The sequence below is a fragment of the Epinephelus lanceolatus genome, chromosome 12 (assembly GCF_041903045.1).
Source record: "Epinephelus lanceolatus isolate andai-2023 chromosome 12, ASM4190304v1, whole genome shotgun sequence".
Lineage (NCBI taxonomy): Eukaryota > Metazoa > Chordata > Actinopteri > Perciformes > Serranidae > Epinephelus > Epinephelus lanceolatus.
The window spans coordinates 12,451,750-12,471,961 of NC_135745.1; the positions used below are offsets into that span (position 1 = coordinate 12,451,750).

Genomic DNA, 20,212 nt, shown 5'->3' on the forward strand with positions numbered 1-20,212 from the left:
GATGTGGTAACAGCATATTTCACAAACTGTAATGAGTCTGAGGCGTTTGCAACAGGCCACGTTATTTGTCTTTGTGCATTTCTTTGTGATGCGTGTGTTTTGATGATTAAAAATGGTGTGCCATTAGATGTTTGTGATGCAGTTCAGCACCTAGTGCGACACATGATAGACAGAGATGTGACGGTGTGTGTAAAATACCTAAACATGTTGAAAAACCATAAATAAATAAATAAATAAAAGACGGTGTGTCGACCTCATTTTGGCCACTTGTGTTGTTGACTGAATATGGAGCGCACGCTAGACAAGATTTACCACGACCCCGCACACCCAGGGGGTCTTGGAGGTGTACAAAAACTTTGCGACGCTGTTAGAAAATGCACTGGGGAGGCTCCTGGGATGCCTGAAGTAAAGCGTTACTTGCAGGGGCAAGATGTGTATACCCTCCACGCTAGAGCAGCTGTACACTTCCCTAGAAATAGGGTGTTGGTTAGCGGTATTGACAAACAGTTCCAGGCCGATCTGGTGGACATGAGTGAATATTCAGCAGAAAATGACAATGTGCGCTACCTGCTGACATGTATCGATGTATTTTCTAAATATGCATGGGTTAGGTGTCTTAAAAACAAGACCGGTACATCTGTTGCAAAGGCGTTTGAAGACATTTTGAACGAAGGCCGCATACCTGTAAAACTCCAAACCGATCAGGGGACAGAGTTTTATAACAAACAGTTTCAACACCTAATGGAGGTGTATAAAATTAAACATTTCTCTACCTCAAACGAGACTAAGGCTAGCACGGTTGAACGTTTCAACAGAACATTTAAGACCCGCATGTGGAGATATCTAACGTCTGTTAATTCGCGTAGATATGTTGATGTCGTCCAGGACCTCGTCAACGCTTACAACAAGTCTCACCACAGATCGATAAAGATGGCCCCATCCGATGTAAACAAAGACAACGAGAAGCTCGTCTTTAACACGCTGTACAAGGAGAAGAAGAAGAAACCGCCGAGGATCGTATCGTTCAAATATAATGTAGGGGACACTGTGAGAATATCAAAACTCCGAGGGGTGTTTAGAAAAGGTTATGAACAAACATATACAGACGAGTTTTTTACAATAACTAGGCGCATAGCCCTTGACCAGCCTGTGTATAGAATATCAGATTGCTCGGGTGATGAGGTAAAAGGCGCATTTTACGAGCCTGAGCTACAGCCGGTAATCATTGACAAAAACAAGGTGTTTAAAATAGAGAAAATAATATCCAGAAAAACTATAGGCCGGAAAAAGATGGCGCTTGTGAAATGGTTGGGGTGGCCTGAGAAATTTAACTCGTGGGTCTCTGAAAAGGACATCGTTGACGTGTAATATATATATATATATATATATATATATATCACGGGGCGTTATCTGTTTACACAGCCACTTTGGAATTGTCGCACGTCCCAACAACATCAAGAAGATGGAGAACAAGAACGGATTTTATGTCACATTACCGAGTAATGCATCGCTACACGTGTATCCTAATAACAAGATATGGCGCTACCGAACAAAATTAGCAAAACCGATCGTTCTGAGCGAACCGTACGAGGTGGGGGTTATTGAACTTCAGTACCCTAGGGTGTGGTCAACGTTCCCTGCTTCTGACGCGGACGTGTTAATATACGACAGTAAAACCAACCAGACAGCCACTATAACACTGTTTGCCGGGTTTTACGACTCCATTCCCAGAATACTAAAAGAATTTAATGCTAAATGCATCGGCAACCCGATAACATCGCGCTTAGGTCTTCAATATAACAACATTACAAATCATGTTTATTTTTCGGGAGGAGAAGGATATAAGGTGACGTTCCGCGGGAAACTGGCCGAAATATTGGGTTTTAAGCCCGGTGAGCCGTTTGAGATACCGGTGACCCCTATTTTTAAGAAAATCTACGCCAGTCCTCACCCCGCAGATATTTTTGGGGGAGTTTATAATATATACGTTTACAGCGATATCGTTGATTATCAGCTAGTGGGAGACAGCCACGCGCCGCTCCTCCGATGTATAAATATAACGCCGGAGGTAGGTCGTATGCCCACTCTGACATATGACAAGCCACACTATACATCGCTCTCCAAATCTGTCATTGACGATATCGAGATATCGTTAAAAAACGATCAAAACCAGTATATACCATTCACGTACGGAAAAGTGATTGTTAAACTACACTTTAGACCTGTGAAGCAGTATTTCTAGACCTGAGAAAATGGCCTACACACCATATGTGCGTGACGATGCCCGATATATGACATATTACGTGAACCAAGCGGGTGGCGAATTACCCGGATTTATAGGTTCAAGTACACAATACGGTAACGGTTTAGGCGGCATATTTCGAGGCTTGCTTAGAATGGCTGTACCGTTATTTAAAAAAGGATTCAGCATCGCCAAGCCACATTTAAAAAACGCAGCTGTAAACATTGTAGGGGATATGGCGTCCAACATTGCCAGAAGCGCTGTATCGAGACGACAGGAAGGAAACGGGTTGATGGTGATCAGAAAAAGATTGTCCAAAAGACCCCCCTCGTCGAGGGGTCGCAGCTCCGGCAGGTCCAAAAAGCGTAAAACGACCGTCAAAGTGACACGACGCATCAGAAAGAAGTCGGCCGCCAAGAGAAGCGCAACTTCCAAAAGACGCTCGGTGATTCTGCGTAAAGACATATTCTAGTCTGAGAAGAGAAAACAACAGCACCGGCCATGGCTCTCATACACAACCAGTCGGAAGAATGTGTGAAGACGGAGCTGGATCTGTTCACAGTGCCGTACACACAGACATCCATTGAAAAATCTACATTTGTCGAAATACCCCCGGTTTCGGCATTACGGGATGCCGGGCCTCTGGAATTTTTTATATCGGCCTGCGGCGAGGATTACATTGATCTAAACAATACCTACCTGTACATGCGCGCGAGAATCACGAACCCCGATGGTACCGATTTGGCCCAAGCCGCAGATGTGGGTTTTGTTAACTACCCCGGGTGTACGTTATTCTCGCAGGTGGATATCATGTTAGGAGACAGGCTTATAACCCAATCTTCCAACACATACCCGTACCGTGGGATAATCGAGTGTTTAATCAACTACGGAAAGGACACCTTGGATACACAGTTTAGCAGCGGCCTGTTTTGTAAAGACACAGCAGACCACATGAATGTTGCCTCCATAGCCGGAGATAACGAAGGCCTAGCCGAAAGAGGGCGATACACTGTCAACAGCCGCACTGTGGAATTAATAGCACCAATACACTCCGATTTGTTTTTTCAGGAAAAGTTATTGTTAAACGGTATAGACATTTCCCTAAAATTTATTCGATCAAAGGACGAGTTTGCCTTAATGACTGCGCAAAATAATCAATACGCCGTGAAGATCGTATCGGCTAGCTTATTTGTGAAAAAGGTGGCCGTGGCACCTGCCGTTAGATTGGCGCATAGCAGGGCACTGCAGCACACTAACGCTAAATACGCTATTGACAGAGTGGCTCTGAAAACATTTTCCATACCTGCAGGAACAAGAGTGTGCAACCAGGAAAATCTTTACATGGGACAAATCCCCAAATTCGTCATCACAGACTTTGTTGACCATGAGGCATATTCGGGGAGCTATAACCGGAACCCCTTTTGTTTTCAGCATTACGATACAGAGTTTATTAGCCTGTACGCAGACGGGCAGTCTCACCCTGCAAAGCCCTTTCAGCCACTATTTCAGAGAGGCCAGTATGTGAGAGAGTATTTCCAGCTGGTACAAACTACAGGACGTCATTTAAAAGACAGGTCTCTGGCAATATCACGTAATGATTTCGGGAATGGTTACACGTTATTCTGCTTCAATCTGGAACCGGACGACGGTCGTGCAGGGAACGTATCACTGATTAAAAGTGGTAATGTGAGGTTGGAAGTCCGTTTCAGAGTACCTCTACAGCGCACCGTTAACCTCGTGTGTTATGCTGTTTACGATTCTGTTATCGAAATATCAAACAAGAGACAAGTACTTTTGGATTATTACTAAAAAGAAGAAGAAGCGGTATCAGCCATGAACACTATAGAGCTGACCGGCATCCTCAATAAAAGAATCATTAACGGGACAAATTTTTTAGGAGTCCTGGCATGCGACCAGCTGTCAAACCATAAAGGCACAGCGTTCCCAGCCATGCTGGTTGTGAATACACATCCCTCTAACATGCCCGGTGAACACTGGCTCGCTATTTATATTACGAAACAGAAGCATGGATATTTTTTCGACAGTTTTGGAAACCCTCCCAACAGCGACAAATTTCCATCGGAGATATACAGATACCTCGTTGAAAACTGTGCAGGCGTGTATTATTCCCAGAGGCAGGTTCAGAACAACTACTCTACAACCTGTGGACAGCATTGTGTCTTTTTTCTGTGTCATATACAAAGAGGAATTCCTTTTACAAGAATATTAAACATGTATAGTGCTAATCTGGCACGCAATGATGCTATGGTGTGCAAGTTTGTAAACAAAATACAGCCCTCTGTATGCCGTGGATATAATTTCACATGTGTACAGTGCAGCAACATGCAGTGTGACTGTGAATAATTCTAATAAATAAAAGAGAGAGAAAGCATGATCCGCAGTTCAGACATTCCATTTATTTAACACATTTGTAGAATACATTCATTTGGTCAAGAATTTAATAATAGTAATAATGTAAAAAATAAAAAATACATTCAAGTGGTTAAAAGTTAAAACAAAAATACATTAAATTGGTCAAGAATTTAAAATGAAAAAATACATTCAAGTGGTCAAGAATTTAAAATGAAAATACATTCAAGAATTTAATAATAGTAATAATGAAAAATAAAAAATACATTCAATTGGGCAAGAGTTAAAAACAAAAATACATTAAATTGGTTAAGAATTTAATAATAGTAATAATGAAAAATAAAAATACATTCAAACGGCATTCAAAAGTAAATATTAAAAAAAGATAAAGAAATCAGAACAACTGTAACAAAATTACACACATCCTTTTATTATTAAAAATCCTCCCACTGTGAAGTGTTTAGTCTGTGAGGTAGTGAACGTGTTGAAGCAGGTGTCCTTAGTGGGGTGCTAAAGTACCCCGGTGAGTCTATTACCGACCGTTTTTTCCCCTTGCTTTTATGGGCTGAAAAACTAGGGGCGTTTCCGATTCTTTTATACTCAGCTATATCGCCACGCACCTGTTTGTTAGGGATGGCCATTAAAGGTATGTTTAAATGGGCTAGGGTTTTTAGGAACACGTCCCACCCCAGTGGTCTAGAAATGTCTGAAATGTTGTGTGATGCAGTGACACTTTTCACCAGGTCATACAAATGAGTACCGTGGAGGGGACGACCGTTAACAACAATTTCAGCGTTGTCTGTCCAGGATAAAACATGCTTTGAGCGGGTAATTGCATCTAGAATGTATTCAGCATTTCTCTGACTTCTTTTGGGAATGTGTTTTAACACACCCTCTAAAACCGTGTCCTTTTTATGCCCATCATCATCATCATCGTCAGGTCTGCGGTCCTCGGGTCTAATTTCGGTATCAGGCATTGACAGGGTCAGTACAGTTTTTTCACGCTCACCCTGTCTCACCAATGCCAAATAACGCTGCAGTACTTGAGAGTATTTTTTGGCCTTTTCATATACGTCTGTGTCCGGTAGTTTCAAAATGTCAGACATGGCTCGGTCAAGATCGTTTTGTACTACCTGTCTTATGCTTGCAGTGTTTTGGTCCTGCTGCTGCTGCTGCTGCTGTTGTTGCTGTTTTAACATGTCAAGCTGATGCTGAGGAACCAAAAACATCTTCTGCGCATGCTCCATATTCTTCTTTCTTAACCTCTGCTTATCAGGCTTGTAATAAATGGTATAGCTGCTCCAAGTAGTGGTAGTAAAAACCCGCCGCTCTGGTTAATCGTCTTTTTCTTCTTTAAATGTTTAACATTTTTGTCCGCAACCAGTCTGATGATGCCTCTCTTCTTTTTTAACTGAGCGTACTGTTTTTCTGTCAAAGGGATGTTACCTCTCAACACATTTAAAGCTATTTCACAGAGTGCATCGATAAAGTCTGCGCTAGCGCCACACACAATGACCCTTCTCATACCCGGCGTTGCTTTATATAACAACTCCAACATGGCTAGATTCCTCTGCACGCGTGACGACATTATTTAGCCCTTTGTTTTTTAGGCATATAAACAACGTGCTGATTTGATAACAAAGCGGTTCTGAGCCTCAAGTGGTCTGGAGTGGCAGCTTTATAATCTATGAGGAGATACCCGTATGCAGAACTAGTGGCGTCATTAAACGCCTCTAAAAAATATTTAGTGTTTCCAGGAAACATCTGTTTGCCCAGAAGTGTAACCTGATATTTATCCCTAGGGTTTTTGAACAAGACAAGGTAGTTTGTGTTTAAACTAATGGTTCTGCTAGCCTTGCCTTGTATAAACAAATTTTGAACCAGATATATACAGCTGAGATTTCTATGGTGGACATATTTGGTGAATACATTCTGAACTTCTATATTGTTACTGGCGTCATTCATTAAATCGTCTATGACGAGTAGATTAGTCTTGTCCGGGGGTAATAACTCATCGTCACACAGGGAATCGGGTAACCCTTTAACAAAGTTGATGTCTCTTAATTTAAGGAGTTGGTCGTATAAAGGCTGCCAGCATGAGTATACGTAGACCAAATTATCAATGTTATGTGAAATAACTGTAGATGCATTTTCAATAAGACCCTTGACAAAATACGTCTTTCCACAATTTGAGGGACCACTCACCACCAAACTAAACGGATGCTGCAGTCTTGAGTCAAAAGAGATGTTAGTAGCCATAAGGCAGCGTGCTGTAGTCTGACAGGACTCTGCGCTTGTTATATACCACCTTGACTTTTTTGTGTACTATGTCATTTTTAAGATGAAACTTCTTTTTATCACGTCTGATGGTTTCCGCCTCTGTGATCACATGCATCTGAGTGTTCTGATTGGTCACAAAGGACTGGACCAACCCCTTAAGCGACTCGTGGGTGAGCACTGCTGCATTTTTGGCGTTAAGTGTGACACCCTTGCACTTGACCTGCGTTTTACCAAGTTTTGTGCAGTAGGCGTAACACTTTGGACCCCCAGACACAAACTCTATGATATAATCTTCCTCTGGGAGCCCGCACACATCACCGTCATTGATCTCGTCGGTTAAGTCACCCAAGTATGAGCCTAGAGGGGGAACCCAATCACCTGGGCTGGACGTGAAAATGACGCTGTCCGTGTCACAGTACAGCACACGCTCCTGTAGCCTGTCCAACAAGTCATACAGCATCAGCCTAGCATAGGCGGTGGTCATAGCCCCTATGAACACATTCACATCATTCACTCTGGACGCCTTACCATCTGTGTGACACCACTGGACAATGGCCACGTCATCGGATATAAACCCAAACTGACGCACGTCATAATGGTCGCTGAACATGAGCTGTGTGAATCTCTCCGGTTCTGTAATTAACTCGCAGGAGGGCATGTTACTCCGCATGCTGAATCTGCCCCACAATGAGTTCAGGAGAAGCTTGTTACAATTCCTGACCGCCTTGTTGACACAGATTTTGTCAGCATCAAGTAAAATCCCCTCCTTTTCATGGTAGTCGCGTATGTACTGGGCTTTTTCTGCAGGAGTAGTGACATGCCCGGGGTAGCCTGACGCCTCCTGCTTACACTTCAAAAACGTCTTGACATATTCCTTGAACAATGTGTCTGTCTTGTTTGGGAAATGCCACACTTCATCAATGCAGACAATCTGGTACCCCTTCTCGACAGCTTTCTGAAGTTCAAATGAGACCCACACACCTGACAGCTGTCGCTCGGCGTCAGTATGCGCACAGACACTGGTCTGGTTTAACTCCTCAGCACACCTGCCACACAACGGAAACATGAGCCTTTTGTGACACCTGTAGGGCAGTACGGGGTGGTACAGACCTCTGGGAGGAAGCACGGTACACTTTACAAACCCGAAATAATTTTCTACCGGACCAAAATCTCGGTGGATAATTTGAGGGTGTCCAACTGGGTATTGTTTTTTTGACTGTACAGTAGGATACAGGCTTGTGAAATCGTAGTATCTGATTTTCTCATCTGCGTTATCAGCCTTGTGGTACATTTTGATGGCGTTTGTACGTCCTCCAAAAAGGGCTTGTCGTGGGTCGAGGCGTTCTTTGGGCCTGTAAGTGTTGAAGTGCGCCTGAACAGATGGGTCTGAACGTTTTAGCGCCTCCCACTCACATTCCCACATCACCACCACACGCAGACCATGCACGCTTTTCAACGCTGATATTTTTTCACAGAATGAGTGGTACAGACTGCCATAGGGTTTTTTGGTGACAGGATTCACTTCGGTCTGGACGCAACACTTGACACATCCGTGAAAAAAGCATCCCGCAAACTCGTAGCAGGTGTTTGTGGCCGTGTTATACCCGTCCACAAAAAACTGCCCAAACCGTTGCTCACCGCGGTTCAAAGCGTGTCTAATCTCGGAGCCTTCTACCTTGGCCACGTATTCCAGCCACTGCATAGACACCTCAGAATAGGTTTTATTCTGCCGTGTGTATGCGCCTTCATACGTGAGGGCGAGGGTGTCTTTGGGTAGAAAACGCGTTTTGAAAACGCCCATGCAACTCGACGCCAGTGTCGTAAACGCGAACGGGTCGAGGTCTGTGCACCTGATAAATGTCTCACGATAAATTAGACAGGCCTTGCGAAGCACTTCTACATCATTAACACAGTAGTGGCGAATTTCTGTCTGGAAATCAAAGGTTTTCTCACGGACGGTGTCATACCACATCATGAACCTATGCTTGTCGCTGTCAGACATGGTGTTGTACCCGTAATAAGAGGGGTCGGGGTATTTGCCCACATAGTACTCGTTGGCCTCGGTGTTGAACTTGTGCGGAAAATACCCCTTCTCCATGTCCTCAAAACCCATGGCAGCCGGTGTCCTGGATAAACGCATGGGTAGAAAGCTGAAAGAATCGATCCAGCGTTGCTGGAATGCCTTGTCATACATCAGGATGACCCTACTGCCACGCATGGTTACTGTGGGAGGGATCCCCTGTTGCACAAAATATTCCAGCAGTATGTAATTATCAAACCCAGAGGCGTTGTGTGCAATAAATGTGTACCCCTTATATTTTGGCTGCCGGTACCGTTTAACAAACGTGTCAACGCATTTCAGGGTGTTGAAACAAAATTTGTTTCCCTCTGTGTCCATAGCGCACACAAAGTTTGCTTCGTGCTTGCCCTCGTGATAACGCGTCTCAAAATCAAAAAATATGTATTTTGTGTGTGGGGTTTGTTTTTTCAGCGGCTGGATAAAACACTGGTGTATCGCATCGCTCTCATTTAGGGCCTCACCGCAGTGTGTACACTTTGGTGGTGTGCATTTATGCTGCGTTCTTGCCGCCTTGTAGGTTTTACCGCACTCTTCACAATATTTCACTTTGTCACACGGCGCTGCGTCGTGTTTAGAGTGAGGGTGTTTATGCTGATGATAGCAGTGTCAGGACTTGCAGATTCGTTTACACTCTGTACATTTTACAGTGGCCCCTGTGTGCATGTGACACGGTGTATAACAAACATTGCAGAGGTATTTACAAACGTGCTTAAACGGTTCTGTGTATGAACCGTAACAGTAGTCACACACATAGGTACCGCCAAAGAAACCGGATTTATTTACAATCAGGTAATAATGGTCATTGTGCAGGTACATCCACACAGTGCTGGCGTGTACTGCGTCATGGGTTTTTTGATTTTCAAATTTTGTGATATCAGAGAGCGACACCTTGTGGGTTTCATCAAATCCTACAGCGCTATGCAGTTGTTTAGCATACTGCATTTTATCAGCGGCAGACAAGCTTTCATTAACAAAATGGGCGAGACAAAGAGAGAAACAAAGACTGTTCTGAGACCCATCGTTTTCAGGGTTATACAGGTGCCTTCCCTTCTTAGATAAAATTTCATCATAAGGGACGCTTCCTAGCCTCAGTCTAGAGCCAGCACCACTACTACCACGCGCCACGGTCACAACAAACTCCAGATCATCATCTGTCAGCGACGTGTCATTACTCTGCACAACTTGAGAGATCACCTCCAAAAACTCGTCAGCGTTATATGCGTTGTCAGAGCTTAAAACAGCTTGCACATCGCTGGCTAGAGATGGTCCTCTCAAAACCACATTTAATACACTACCTGCAGGAGAGTCCTCTAAGGCTGCACCAATCACGCCTGACAACCTCTCTCTAACACTGTCAATTGCCTGGGTGATATTATCAAGACTAACGTCTCTGAAATCGACCCTCTGGCGAAATTCGGCAGCGTTGAATCTAGGTATGTCACGGACACACAACTGTGCACCGCCTGTACTGGTAGACGGCACAGCGGGTGTTCCTTCTACCGGATTTCCTGCACCGTGTTGACAGACCATAGAGTTACTCACAGAACCGACAGCAACATGTTCAGCAGAGACCCCACGATCACACACATTCACACCAGAGACCCCACGATCACACACATTCACACCAGAGACCCCACGATCACACACATTCACACCAGAGACACTCACGGCCCCAGAACCGACAGCAGCATGTTCAGCAGAGACCCCACTATCACGCACACATTCACACCGGAGACACTCACAGTCCCAGAACTGACAGCAGCGGCATGGTGAGGCTATATTATCATCACTGTTATTATCATTGTCACTGTTGTTATTATTATTAACACCGAATTCTACAATAACAGCAGCATTAGATGTAGCGGGAGTAGCAGCAACACCAGAACCTGAACCACATGCGTGTGGTGGTGATGGCGATGATGATGAGGATAAAATTCTGTCTCTTAAAAACAGGGCTGTTCTCTTCTCTATCCCCCGCATTCTTTTTAAAATGTATCTGGACCAGCGCATAACACTGCTGTGGCTAGCCAATACATCTGGTCCAGAGGGTGTGTTAAAACGTTCCCTAACTGTACCTGTCAAAGCACCCCTCCCCTCTGTAGTGCACTGGGACGAATCGACATTATCAGTAAAATGTGTGCTTTCGTCATCGGTGTCATAACGACCATCCCGACCTGAGTGCTCATTCGTTTTTAACAGTTTCCTTGGTGGTGCCATTATCTACGTCTACTTACTGTGTGTTCCTGTTTTTCTACACAATGCGTCTACTAGATTATTTATTGATGTTGGGGTTGTGTGCTGTAGTTCAATTAAGGTACCGACGCTCTGTTTAATCAACTGTACCTGTGTATTAAGGGCTCTGTAGCGTCGCTTGTTAGTTTTACTGTTCCTAATCAGGTTTCGCCGCTCGCTTGCCAGGAGGAGGTATCGCGTCTCGGCAATTCTTTTCTGCCGCTGTTCGCGCTTGATTAACCTAGCCTGCTGCCTGCACCTGATTTTGAGCAAAACGTTCTCTCTTGCTAGAGCAGCCTCTGGTATGGGAGAATCAGAGGGTGAGACAGGGTCGGTAATAGGCTGAGGAGGAGTAGGTGGAGGCGGGGTGGACGGCGGGGACGTATGGTTTACGACACTCTCAACACCGGCATCAACAACCACCCCTACTGAAGGAGACAGGGGGAGAGGGACAGGAGGCTGAGGAGGGCTGGAGGGCGGGGGCGTATGGTTTACGACACTCTCAACACCGGCATCAACAACCACACCTACTGGAGGAGGCAGGGGGAGAGGGATAGGCTGAGGAGGGGTAGTTGGAGGCGGGGTGGAGGCTTGGCCTGGATATGCATCAACAAATACCACGCTCTCATCAACAGCATCAACAACAACACCAACAGCTGATGGGGGAGATCTGGGAAGAGGGATAGGCTGAGGAGGGGTAGTTGGAGGCGGGGTGGAGGCCTGGCCTGGATATACGTCAACAAATACTATGCTCTCCTCTTCACCATTTTCAACAACAACGTCAGCAAAAACAGCGGGAGGGGGAGGAAATGAAGCGGGTATAGGTGATAATGTCAGTAAATTGGGTAAGTTACTGTGTCTGTAATCACCAGTACTGTCTAACAGGTCATCAAAATCTGGAATATAGTCATCACCTCTTAATAATGTAGGGATTGTGGGGAGATTCCCCACACACACACCTCTCCCCGCTGCGGGAGCAGAAGCAGCACCAGTATCAGCAATGCCAGCCTTCACAGGTGTACTTGTAGAAAACAGATCTTTGCTTACTTCGTGCTGATGCTGTAGGCTGGTGTCCAGTGGTGGGAAGAGCGACTCCTGCTGACTCCACAAAGCCTCTACAGATATTCCCTCGTGAAATAGCCGCCGGTGCGGAGGAGGAGGAGGAGGAGGAGATGGTCCGTGTTCCTCACTGATCGATGCCCTCTCACGCTGCTGGGCGCCCGCTGTTCCGCCGACTTCCTCTCGGCCGTTAGGAAACGAGTTCACAGACTCCCCGACCTCCTCGAATGTGTCGTTGAAGCACTCCTCAACACTCGCTGGAGCCGGTTCTACACCGCCTGATTCTTGTGCGCTCCACGCTCCACCTGCAGATAATCCCTGGGCAACCAGTAACGCAGCTACCGCAGCGTTTGTTTCTTGCGTGGCCGTCAGCTCAGGCGGTTGAGTACTGTTTATTAAAAAAAATAAAATAAAAAAATTACAACATTAACGTTATCATTATTATTAATATTATTATTATCATTATTAGGCTGCTATTATTATTATTATTATTATTATTATATATAACGACGTGTCTTACGTGAGAAATCCTTGTCCTGACGGTGTAACCCTCTGGAAATTTTCAGATGGGTAGTCCTGGTGAATCGCCCAGGCACTGTTATGGAAAAACAAAAAAAACGATATGTTAGCAGTATTCTGTATCCGACACATATTAGCATAATATTCATATAAAGTAGCATTAAAACATTATGTCTTACGTGTTAAACCCGCTAGAGAACTGATGGAGGGGTCTCAGCGGCCTGCGCTGTGCACTGTGGAGAAAGAGGAGGTAAAACAGATGTTTACAATGATGCCGCAAGCATTCCCCCATTAATGATAAATAAAATATATAAAGAAAACAGTCTTACGGTATAAAATCTCTAGCAGCAGAGGCTGGAGGGTCTGTTCTGCGCCTTTTCAACGAAAGTGAGCGTCTTTGTGTTGCAGCTGGAAAGTAATACCATTATTTAGCCTAGTAACACACTCTTTAAAATAATAATAATAAAATACATTCATTAGGTCAAGATTTAAAACGATAGCAGGGGGTTGTTGTAAAAAAACGCAAGGAGGGGCTTTTGATTAGCCAATAGCTACGGTTTCATTCGGAACCACCCCCAGAAGGAGGCGCTATGTTTAACCAATGAGAGCAGTATTTCATATGCCGTTTGTGGGGGAGGGGATTGGGGGAGGGGCGTGTGTGAGGGGGGGGGGCAACGCACGCACGTTTCGCGTGCACACACGCACGCGCGTTTCACGCGCATGCGCACGCACGCGCGTTTCGCGTGCACGCGCAAAGCTGGTCCCTATATACTACTGTTATGTCTTTAAATTTTTTGGTCCATCCAACTGTCTGTAACCCAAGGACAAACATGAAAAAACAACAAACAACAAATGTTAGTTATTATGCATTCTGACTAGTTATCAGCATGGTTGCCAATTAATTTGCTGTTCGGCTACTAATAAATGACTAACTAATTGTCTCGGCTATAAGTGCCATGATAATAATTTCTTCTTGACTTGGCTGACAAGGCTATGGTAAGCACAGTGGGTCAAAAAGGTTCGTAGTTCAGGCTGTGATTTACAGTTAGTATCTGTTTTCTTTCTCAAATTAACTTTGGCAAATCTGGAGTTGGTCTTACTGACTGACTGCTTGTGGTTCTTGTCTTGTCAGACTCATTTTTGAGGATCTCTTTGTGTTGCCAGATCTTAGCAATAAACTTTTTATTGTTATTAATGGCCCAAACTGCAAAAAAGTAAGATCCAAATTGTAATAAACTGGAATAATCATAAAATAAGAGAATCTGTTGGCTCTCTCTCTAATAGCTTACATTTTTCAGACAGCTGTTGGATTGCATTCCCTCCCTCCTCCATTTGCCCACACACACATTAACAAACACACTGGAGCCTCTTCCTACTCTCACAGCAAACTAAATGCCCTGCAGGTGTGAAGCCATTTAAAAAAGTCAAGGTCAGAGCTGCTATTAGTCCACAGCGACGATGCTCCTCTCCAGTTGGTGCACAACACTGAAATCCTACTTGACCTCCCTCCACCACCTTTGAGGGTCTTTAAAGCGGCGATCTGTTGTGTTTTGATATTATTAGGTGTCTGTGTGGCTTCTCTGCAACAATGATTGATCTATAAAAACTGTTTCTCAGAGGGTCAGCTCACCAAAAGCAATACCTGTAGTTATGGTTTTATTGTCCGGGCTGTGAGATCTTAACCCATTAGATTTCTGCCTCCTCCTCCTCAGTACAATAAAGGTGTAATTTTGTTTGTTGTGCTCAAGACATTCAACATTTTAAAAAACTAAACAGCATTGTCTTCCAATGGATATTGTTAGAAGTGAGCAGATATGAGAAGCGGGCAACAGAGGTCTGATAAGCTCCTTTTTTTTTCATTTAAGTTACTTACTTAGAACGAAGTAACATAACACATTGTGAATAGGATTTTGGTAAAATTACAGTTAAGTGTTTGGTCAAAGAGTAAATCCAAACTGTAGGTTAGTTGTTCAATGTTCACAAAAAGTCCATGGGAGGTTTTTCAAGGGTAAGCATTTGCTTTACTAGCCATGTTGTCAGCGGCTCAAACTGCCTAAAACAGAACTCAGCAAGTCCAGCAGTAATGCTGTACTAGATCTGATAGAAAGACTAAAAGGTAATCAAAACATTAGCATTAATATCTGATATCAGTGAGGAAACTTTAAAATGACTGAAAAAATACTGAGCGACAAATTACCAGGGTCAAATCATAATGTTCCGTCGAACAAAGTGTGAGGGACCCAGCTGGCAGGCACGACGAGTCAAAAAGAGTGTTTAATTTAGCTTAAAAAATGAAGAAAACTACAAAAAAAAGGTAACAAAGTTATGGGCCCATTAAACAATAAACTAAACGGCACCTTCATACTTATGTTTTGGGTTTTACGAGAATATGTCTACATGCTTGTACATGCATGTTTGAAAAACACTGTATTTTTATTATAGTGTCCGTGCTGGAACACCTGTGTTCACCCTCTGTCTGAACGCTACATTTTAGCCCTCCAGGAAGGGAGTTCAAGTTTTGTAGTACAGCAAAGGCATGACTCACACTACTCTCCCTCTGATGGGCTAGTAGTCATTACCTTCGTTAGTTGGGTTTGGTCACTGCACTTTCCACTGTAGAAAATCAAAATGTTGGAAACAGAGTATTCAAAACGGCCTAAAGCCTGAGGTTTATGCTCACAAGGCTTACTTTTACATATGTTAACACAAAGGGGAACATCTATACTTGCTGTTTGAAATAAGAGCCCAGTCTCACTCTGAAGTCGTCAAAATCTGGCGCTTGGGCAGTGACTTATGGCATCAGAAACCAACGGAAAAAGGCGTCCTTTAACGTCGGCATGATATGCAGCCAGTTGCCGCATGGTGGCATCAGGGGGAAAAGCGGCAGGACAAGAATGAAAGATAAGGTGGCAAAAGTCCGACTGGGGTGGATGGGTCCCACAAACACCAACCTTCGCCCAAGAGAGCGGTGTTCGTGTCCAGTAAGATTCTAAAGCCAAACTCTGTTCTTTTTTCCTAAACCTAACCATGTGTTTTTTTTTTCCTAAACCCAACCACGTGCATTTGTTGTTTAAGGAAAAAAAAAAAGACAATTCCCGGTGTTGTACCGACATAGTGCGTTTATTTTGAAAGAGACTGTATGCAAACGCTAAATATCCTGTGAAAACAGATGTGAATCTTGAAAGAAGACAATGCATGTAACAGGCTTGACACGTTGTCCCATAATGTCAACAACCAACGCTCCCAGGGTACCTTTCACATCGTATGTGGATGTGGAAAGTCCATGACCGAAACGTCAATATGTGACGAGGTCAGAGTGAGAATGTGCTGGAAATAAAGGGGTAACACAAAGACAAGCACTAACACTTAAACTACACTTCTTTCATAAACTAGGACAAAAAAACAGGACAGTTAGTCCCATTATGAATGTTATAGCCATTAACCAAAACAAAAGCACCAATCTAGTCTAAAGAAATAAACAAAATCTCTGAACTAGAAATCACAATGATGCATAATGTGGCAACTTCTTGGTACGTTCTTATTGGCCAGTTCCTGTATTTAAGAGTTCTGCTTTATGGGGTGCATCTTTTGTTCCAACCTGCCAGGATGTCCCTCCAGCAGCAGCAGCAAACAGCAGCACTAGGCAGATGTGGCCATCACACAGAGCTATGCTCGAAATGGAAGGCAGGACCCTGTACCCTTTGACCAGTCAGATTAAATGCATTTTAAGCAAACCCAAAAAACACACAAAAAAACAAATGTATCTGACAAGCCAAAAACGCCCGTCACCACTGTGCGGCTGCTCATTTCAGTTATTTTTGGAGCGGGCCTACTGTATGGGTAGATTCAGAGGACAAACAACTTGATTTGTTGTTAAGGTGTCAGGATTTGTCACGACTCAATGTGCTCTCTCACCTTGCTGAGTGACACTGCCGTGACTGTGGGTTGCACTTCAGGTTTTGGAAATTAGATTTGCATAAGTGGTCTTGATAATCAAGCGTTAAAACTGATGAAAGCTGTGCCCGTTTTGATTTTGCCCACGGTTGTAATTACTGTGACTCTAAGTGAATACGGCCGTTGGTGATTGTCAAGCACAAAAGTATAATTAAGTCAGAATATACAAAGGGAAGAACAGAAAACTACTGTATCCAAAAGGGAATAAAGAAAGAAAATGTGAAGGGAGCTGGAACTTTTCCAAAACAGTTTTGTGAATACTTTTTCAAGGTACGAATGCTCCGACCTCTGACCTCCTCACTGTTGTCTGCTCACATTTTTTTGTCCATCTAGGAACTGAAACTCATTTGCTTTTGGTCCTTCTGGTTAAAAATGCCAGCCTTGGCTCTTAATACATCCGGTGTCTTCAGCCCTTTTGTACCTCATTTAGTCAGCTGTTGAGATGTGGAAGCATCACCTCAACTAGCCGGCAGCCTCCTGCCCACATTTCCGGGGTGGTTTCAGTCTGTGAGAAGCGTAGAGTCACTCTGAATATCTTGGCAGGGGCTCCAACGTTTATTAACCTGTCGTGTCAGATGCCGTCTGTTCACCCGCCACTAACGCCCGTTTTCCCAGCCACTATGGCTGCCATTAAAGGCTCCGTTTTATGGCTCTTTGATGGCAAAAGCTGGCCTGACACGCAACGCAGCTGTTAAAGTGAGGCTTGTGCCTGATTCGTGGCAGTTGGTGTCGTAATTCATTTTGCATGGGGTCTAAAGAAGGTGTCCTGGTACTGAAACGCTCTGTAACAACTCGAGCTGATTTAATTAGTGCAGAAGTGTAGATGTAGTTGTTAGAGAATGTGTTATTGTTGGTCCACCATCAGCAGTATAATGAGATGTCGGCAGCGGTAGTGTCTCGTTCAGGAGGACTCAGACTCCTGACAGAAATATATCTACATTAACATTGTGTAGTGGAGGTTGAAGAGATGAAGACATTAACCATTTCTTTATTTTTTTGTTTTCTATTTGGGCAGCATTTACCTCCTGATAATCACTTTTCTTGCAGGTCACCTAGTACCTGACCCAATGCAGGACTCTGAGGGAGTTTCAGCTCATTGTTTAGCTGTCCGGCTCACAACTTTACCGCTCCTGTTCACTGGACAGCTCTTACAGTGTCATTTTCGGCCGCAGCATGCAGCCGCACACTACCTGCTGAGCAGCAAACTGCAGACAGACGCAGTTTAACACATGCTGAACATAGTGGAGTATTTAGCAGATAAAGAGCCGGATATCTCTCTTAGGAGGGAAGGGTGGGGACCAAAACAGAGATAATAGAGAGTGAATGTTGGACATGTGCTTGCAGGGTATCTGTGTGTGTGTTTGTGTGACAGCGTAGATTTTGACTGAACTCAGAGCTCTACTTCTTTCTGCTAATAATCTCTAGTTCCTCTTGTTACGGATTTTTAAAGCCTCCAGATAAACTTGAATTTTCCCTCAAACTGAAACATTTTAAACTCAAGCAAATGTGTTTTCTGCTTCATTTCATGTTCCTCTGGACAAATTTTCATTCTCTCTTGCCTCTGCATTGCCAAGTCTCTACTTCCAAAATTTGCTTTGCATTCAGTCTGAACACGCTTTAAATTTATATTTTGTGTGGCGATGTTGTATTGATACACGGACACCAAGTATCAATCTTTCTCTCTCACCTCACACTCCACCATCCAGAGATAGCATTAGCCGCTGAACCAGATAAACATCAGATGAACAGACTGAAAACTTTATCTTGCGTGGTAAAATTGATGTTCACAAAGTTTTCCTTTGGGGAAATAATCTGCAGTTGGGAAAAAAATGAATAAATCGCAATATATTGCAGTATATCGTATCGCAATACTTAGCATATAGCAGTAATATCGTATCACAACCTAAGTATCGTGATAATATCGTATTGTGAGTCTTCTGGTGAATCCCACTGCTGGTATATTATGCATGATTATTGGTCAGTTTTGTAAACACGCTCACCAGCGAAAGTGAAAGTAAAAACCAACTCCAGATTCACTCGTTTGGCATATCGCCTTGCTGTATTTGCGTTCGTCCTGCACTGTGTCTCTTGGATGCCTGCTGTTTTTTATAAAGCCCCAACCTCACCTGAGCACTGTGAGGGTACACGCCAATAAATGTCCCGCACACATAAAATAATAGGAAATTAAGAAAAGACAGGCAGAGGCCAGAGTCTCTGCAGTAAAAAAAACACCAGCACACACTTCAGGTGTGATGATTTAGAGGGATTATTTCTTTATGAGTCTCTCCATTGATTTTCAGAAAAATTCTGCATGACATATCTTACGGAGACTTGTTTCTCCCTTTGAGGACAATTATGTTTAATATTCATTCTGATATCATAGTTTGACTTGAAACTATTCCCAAAACAGTTTTGTGCAAACACATATGACCATGTTAAGCTGTGTAACCTTGTAACTCCAGTTCTAGTGATGTTTATGTTTTCACTCCAGGTGAAGGAGGATTACATGCTCCTGACAGACAAACTGAGAAACCTTTAATATCTGTTCCCATAATAATATTTGTGTATTTACTTTATTTATGCTAACATGTTGGAATTAATTCGGACCTGCAGGTTTTGACAGTAGCAAATTAAAACATTCACACAGCGGCTTATAGCACTAAATATAGAGGATGGGGCACCTCATACTAAAACAGTACATCATATATGTCAACAAGATGTATATGCTAGACAATATAATGAGTTAACTTGATTTTAAAGCCCCTGAAAAGTTTCATGTGTTATATGTGGAATCTCCTTACCTTGTGAGAATGTGAGATACAGGCCTTACAGCTGACAGCGGTGGTGTTCTCCTTCTCATTTTACGAGTGCGTCCTCTGCTCGGGCCCACATCTTGTGGCATCACATCTGGAGCTGCAGTCTGTATTACTCAAATCTTTCAGGAACGTCATCGCTCATCTGCCAAATGCCTCGCAGCCATATTTCCGGTAACATTTTGTTCCGCTACCCCATCTGGTGTTGGCGCCTGCTGCTCTGTTCTGATGCCAAAAAGCTGTGTTTGGCTGCATGTTAAGCATAAGAAACAGACGTGAATGCCCAAGCAGCTCATCAAACTTGTCCTTTTGTATACTTGCTGAAATGCAGGAGAGATGTTTTTTTTTTTTTTTTTTGCTTTGTTACTGATGCTGTTACTCTTCATTTGCCAGTGAATGCACAGGAGTGTCTGGCTGACATTGGTGCTGAGACAGTTTGACAGCTAGGTAATAAAAATGTTACCCAGAAGAAAAGAGACACAAATGCCCAAACTGCTCATCAATCTGTCCTCTTGTGCACTTGTTTCAGCAGAGAAGACAAATAGTTTTTGTCAGTGATACAGAATATGATAGTTAAATCAAATGAGGACGATTGATGCACAATGCAACCAATGAAGCTCGGTACATTTAAGATGAATCAGGTGACACAAAGTAGAGCGAGTG

General features: G+C 43.6%; 1 protein-coding gene across 2 annotated transcripts in view; it reads left to right on the top strand.

The window, feature by feature from the left end:
• The window catches only part of LOC117272151 (receptor-type tyrosine-protein phosphatase N2-like), a 315,897-nt gene that overhangs the window by 61,136 nt on the left and 234,549 nt on the right, over nucleotides 1-20,212 (top strand). The gene's annotated exons all lie outside the window — the stretch shown is intronic.